Genomic DNA, 6000 nt, shown 5'->3' on the forward strand with positions numbered 1-6000 from the left:
TGCCCTGAGTAGAGATGGCCGCCAGAGAACAGCTAGCCACACCCACCTCCTCTGCTGACTGGCGGAGAAGCCGTTAGGGGTGGGCTCAGGAGGTGCGGTGTCATTGGTCAGTTTCAGGCGGGAAACTAGAACAGAGAAAGATGGACACGGGCACAGCAATACAGGGTCAGGTTAGGGGCGGGACACGGGTGCATAGTGGGTGCGAGGGATGAGTCTGTTTGGGGTACAATAACAATCTGTTCCTGTGACAGTTTTCACAAGGTGTAAAATGGGGGTTGGGTGGCATAGTTGTGACCAGGAGTGAGATAGAGTTGCAGTGACAGGCATACTGGTCATGTGACCAGGAGTGAGATTGGGGCTGGGTGATATGGTGGTAATTGTTAGACAGGTCATATGATCAGGGTGATATGGTGTTGATGGGTAGACTGGTGATGATTTGGCAGGTCATATGATTAGGGTGATATGGTGGTTATGATTAGGCAGGTCATATAATTGGTGGTGATGGGTAGGCAGGTCATATGATCAAGGTGTTATGGTGGTGATGGGTAGGCAGGTCATATGATCAGGGTGATATGGTGGTGATGAGTAGACAGGTCATATGATAAGGTGGTGATGGGTACACAGATCATGTGACTGGCATGTTGTGGATTGACTTTCATTCTCTTCGTGCAGAGTTTCAAGAGGCGGTGTCGGAGCTGAACGGTGAGCTGGAACGGTTGAGTCACAATATCCAGGGTGTCACCCAATACCAGACATCCATATTTCAGGTCACCAAAGTGCTGGTAAGACTGGGGACATGGCTCAGGGTTGGGTACCGGTGGTAGTTATCAGGAACCTTTTCTGCAGCTTTACCCTTTGTGTTTTCACCATGGCAGTGCACTTGGATGGCCAAGATTGAGGCCTTGGCCCGACACCGATCCCAGCACCCGGTGACCAGTGAACCCTCAGAATGATCTATCTGACATGGAGAACATCTCTTGCCTGATGAACTGATACAGCTCACACCCTGGGAGATGGCGGCAGAGCCAGATATATGGGTGTCCGGCCTCCAGGAAATGATGAATTAGCATGTGAAGGATTCAGAATCAATGTATTTATTGTATGATGATTGATAAAGGAAATGTTGCTCGTTATCTCTACGTATGTAGAATTTTTTGGGGAACAGATGAACTTTGCTGGTGTGGATGACAAGTACAGTAATACCTTGGTTTACAAGTAACTTGGTTTGAGAGCGTTTTGCAAGACAAGCAAACATTTCTGAAAAATGTTGCCTTGATATACAAGCAATGTCTTGCAATAAGAGCTAAATTTTGTAGAAAAGCACCATCGAATAAGGCTGTAGCAGTGTGAGCGATGAGTCTGTTTAACGACAATGCAATGTCACATTGGATAGATTCCTGTTAAGGTTTCATGAAATTAAAAAGATTCCATTGAGTCAAGAGATAATAGTGATTCCGTTAGTGATGGTGAAAGTAATCCTCCTCTCTCTTGTCCCCCTCACACCAGCTGCAAAGGTACTGGTAATTGGTTTATTTTTCTTTATATTTTGTACAGTATTATATTACAGTACAGTATTGTAATCATTTTTATATGAATATTTTTGGGTTTTGGAACGAATCATCTGAATTTCCATTATTTCCTATGGTGAAATTCGCTTTGATATACAAGCGCTTTGGATTACAAGCATGCTGCCGGAACGAATTATGCTCGTAAACCAAGGTATTACTGTACTGGAATTGCTGAAAGACTGCTGCTCCAGGTTCTGACCAGTAGTAACCTGATGCATAGGCACTTGGTCACATGACCTTTTGCTGCCAATGTGAACTCCGATCCTCTGCTGAATGGGGAACGAGCCATTCTGAATTTTATTCCGTCCTTCGGGCAGAGATGACATGACCTGGTGCCAGGGGGTTGACACGTGTCCAATACCCAAGGGTGCTGGGAGCAGCATTTGTTCCAGGAAAGGTAGGTAACCTGTACCCACTGATTGCTTTCTCATGATAGAGCCGCCCCCCTGATGACTGGTGAGCTGATAAATCAGGGGTGGGAACCTCCAGAGGTTCCCCACCCCTGTGATAAATGGTGGGGTAATGAGCAGCTGGAGGAAGTACAAGCCTACCGAATGGATGAAGCAGGGAGATCCTTGCAGTGGAGGTCCTATAGTACAGCTTGCTCTCCAGCAAGGAGAACAGTGAGCAGCATAGCACTGACATAAAGCTTGGTGAGAGCAGCAGTGCCTTAGATGATCTCGTAGTGCAGATATACAGCTATGAGGATATAGAACCGGAGTGCCACGGCACAGGAAGCCCACTGCTATTTATCAGGAGACAAAAGGTAGATTTGTTTACCGTATTGCTTAGGCTTAACATTTCTAGATGTTGCCTGTAAGATAGTAAATCTTCTTGAGTTCAGGTCCACTTTAATATATTTGTGACCATCGTTCAACATGGCCAAAGTTTGGTCTCTGAAGTAAAGGTCCCACACAAAGACGGAGTACAGGACCAACCTACCTTCTCGGCCTCTACTCCAATGGCCCTTGATGTCCCTTCAGCAGAGTTCTCTTTCCCAATGGAATAAGCTTTCTCTCAGTCAGCCCATCAGAATTGTCTTTGACTATGTGCAATAGCCTGTGGCAGGGGGAGGCAGCCTTGGCACCCCAGCAGTAGTGAAACTACAAACCCTTTTATGCCTATAGCAGGGGGAGGAAGCGTTGGCACTCCAGCAGTAGAGAAACTACATACCCCTTTATGCCTTTGCGACTCTTTGGATGTCAGAGTCTTGCAATGCCTTATGGGTCTTGTAGTTTCACAACAGCTGGGGGCTGAGGTTGAAGAAGAGAACTTCCCATCCTCTGGGTTCCATGTCGTGGACTATAATTAATTCCAACGCAAACTGCCAAAGCTGGGGAAGCCATTGCTTGGTTCTTCTGATCCAGGGCAGATGGAGTTTCCTGGCAATCGAAGGAGTTTCCAACATTCTGGGACTTGGTATGGCATTGATGGTCCTGAGCTCTCTGGCCCATTGTATATAGGGAGGGAATTTTTCTTACAGATGGACAACAGTTTAGCTGAACCGAGCAATGGGGTAGTGAAGGCAAGGGTGCCTATGGGCTGCCCGGAAGGCCGGATTAAAGCAAACCTGTTGTCTTACCCTATGTGGACAAAGCAGGAATTTCAAACTGCTGTTTTATGGGTGGCATCCTCTTGGAGGTGTAGTCCTTTCCATTCAGGTTCCATCGAAGTTTGACATGCCAACCTTAAGTTTATTTAATTGGGCCTTCAATGCGTAACATGATATAAAAAATACACATGTGCCAAAGTGTGTGCGTCTGGTGGGGAGAAGCACTCGCCCCCCCCAAACCTGCTGCTTGTGGGAGACTTTGACGAGTGTGATCACGTCGGTGTAATTGGCGACCTTGGTGGTTGCTGCATCCTGAGTGTGGGAATGGGGAATCCATGTGTACTTAGCGGAGCAGCATGTCCCAGCTAGTGGAAATCATATGAAGAAGTGAGTTAAATAGATGTGTGTGGCAGGAAGGACACCAACTTCCTGTATATAGTAGTGAGTCTAACATAGCAGTAGTACAGCACCTTCCTCACCATCTGAGGTGGAATATCTGAATCCCAGCAGTCTGAATACTTCTGCCGTACAGTACGTATACTGAGAGCAGGTGACAGCTGATCGAAGGATAGTCACCCCTTGTGTACCAGGATATGGATGGCTGGAAGAAGGACAGTCACCCCTTGTGTGTACCACAATATGGCCATCTGTAAAGGTGCCCATACACCTTGCGATTATTGTACCAGGATATGGATGGCTGGAAGAAGAATAGTCACCCCTTCTGTGTACCAGGATATGGATAGCTGGAAGAAGGATAGTCACACCTTGACACCTTGTGTGTACCAGGATATGGATGGCTGGAAGAAGAATAGTCACCACTTGTGTGTACCAGGATATGGATGGCTGGAAGAAGGATAGTCACACCTTGTGTGTACCAGGCTATGGATGGCTGGAAGAAGGATAGTCACCCCTTGTGTGTACCAGGATATGGATGGCTGCAAGAAGGACAGTCACCCCTTGTGTGTACCACAATATGGCCATCTGTAAAGGTGCCCATACACCTTGCGAATATTGTACGATAATGGCGGGAAATCCCACGATCGTACGATAACCTCTGCTACTGTAAGGTCGCACGACTTTTGTCTTACAAGCATGTTCGAAAACCCGCCGAGAATCGTACGATTGTCGGCGGGTTCGTGACGCTCTGCTGTCAGCAGGCTGAGATGCAGGGCCAGTGGTAGGAGTTTTGCACCACAGGACCTGCTCAAGGGGCAGCTGCTTTGGGCCCCACAACAATGACTGGGCCCCGGGCAGCTTCCCCTTTTGCCCTGTGTTAAAGACGCCCCTGGCCTGCACAGAGTACTGACCTCAACCCGATAGAACATCTTTGGGATTAATTAATGCGGAGACTGCGAGCCCGGCCTTCTCACCCAAAATCAGTACCTGACCTCACAAATGGTCAAACATTCCCATAGACACACTCCTAAACCTTGTGGACGCCTTCCTAGAAGAGTTGAAGCTGTTATAGGTGTAAAGGGTGGGCCAACTCAATATTGAACCTTACGGACTAAGACTCGGATGCCATTAAAGTTCGTGCACGTGTAAAGGCCGGCGTCCCAATACTTTTGACAATAGTGTGTGTGTATATATATAGTTACATACATAGTTACATACATAGTATTTGAGGTTGAATAAAGACATTAGTCCATCAAGTCCAACCTATTAGGATCTCATTCTAGGAGTACCCGTACCCCTGTATATTACGGTCCCTTAAGAAATCGTCCAAAAGTTTCTTGAACAATTCCACATTATTTGCTGAAATCACCGCCTGTGGCAGTGAGTTCCAGACCCTAACTGATCTTACTGTGAAGAACCCCCTTCGCCCCTTGTGCTGGAATTTTTTTTCCACCAATTTTAGGTGATGGCCTCTAGTTTTTGTAACGGAGTTAATTTTAAACAGTTTATCGCTAATGTTGCTACCACCATTAAACATTTTGTACATGGAAATCATATCCCCCCTTAATCTCCTCACCTCTAATGTGAACATGTTTAAATTTAGTAGCCTCGTCTCGTAGCTCTGGTCCTCCATACCCCTAATTAGTTTGGTTGCCCTTCGCTGGACTTTTTCCAACTCAAGGACATCTTTTCTTAGTACTGGTGACCAGAACTGGACCGCGTACTCCAGATGAGGTCGAACCAATGATCTATAAAGTGGCAAAATTATAGACTTGTCCCTGCAATACATCCCCTTTTTAATACAGGACAAGACCCTGCTAGCTTTGTTTACAGCAGCCTGGCACTGCAAACTACCTTTCAGTTTGTGGTCTACAATGACCCCCAAATCCTTCTCCATTTCTGACTTCCCCAGCGGCATACCCATAATTGTATAACCCATTTGTTTATTTTTAATTCCAAAGTGCATTACTTTGCATTTATCGACATTAAACCTCATCTGCCACATTAATGCCCACTCCCCTATTTTATCCAGGTCCTCCTGTAATGTTATAGTGTCTAAGTCCGTGTCTATTACCCTCCCTATTTTGGTGTCATCCGCAAACACGGAAATATCGCTGTTAACACCCTCCCCGATGTCATTAATAAATAAGTTGAACAATATGGGACCCAGCACAGAACCCTGAGGCACACCGCTCATTACACTAGCCCAGTCTGAAAAGGTGCCATTTACAGATACCCTCTGGACACGTTCCCGTAGCCAGTTCTCTATCCACGTACACACCACCTCATCTATGCCCATAGCCCTCAGCTTGTGTAGCAAGCGTTTGTGTGGTACCGTATCAAAAGCCTTTGAGAATATACTATATATAAAACAAAGGGGGGCACAAGATGGCGGCAGGAGGTCACATGACGTGCCGCTGTTCTATCAGAACATCGCGTCAGTTTGCACAGAAGGTTCTAGCGAGCAACAATCGCGCCGGCCCC

This window comes from Nanorana parkeri, unplaced genomic scaffold (assembly GCF_000935625.1).
Source record: "Nanorana parkeri isolate BGI_ZX_2015 unplaced genomic scaffold, ASM93562v1 scaffold823, whole genome shotgun sequence".
NCBI lineage: Eukaryota > Metazoa > Chordata > Amphibia > Anura > Dicroglossidae > Nanorana > Nanorana parkeri.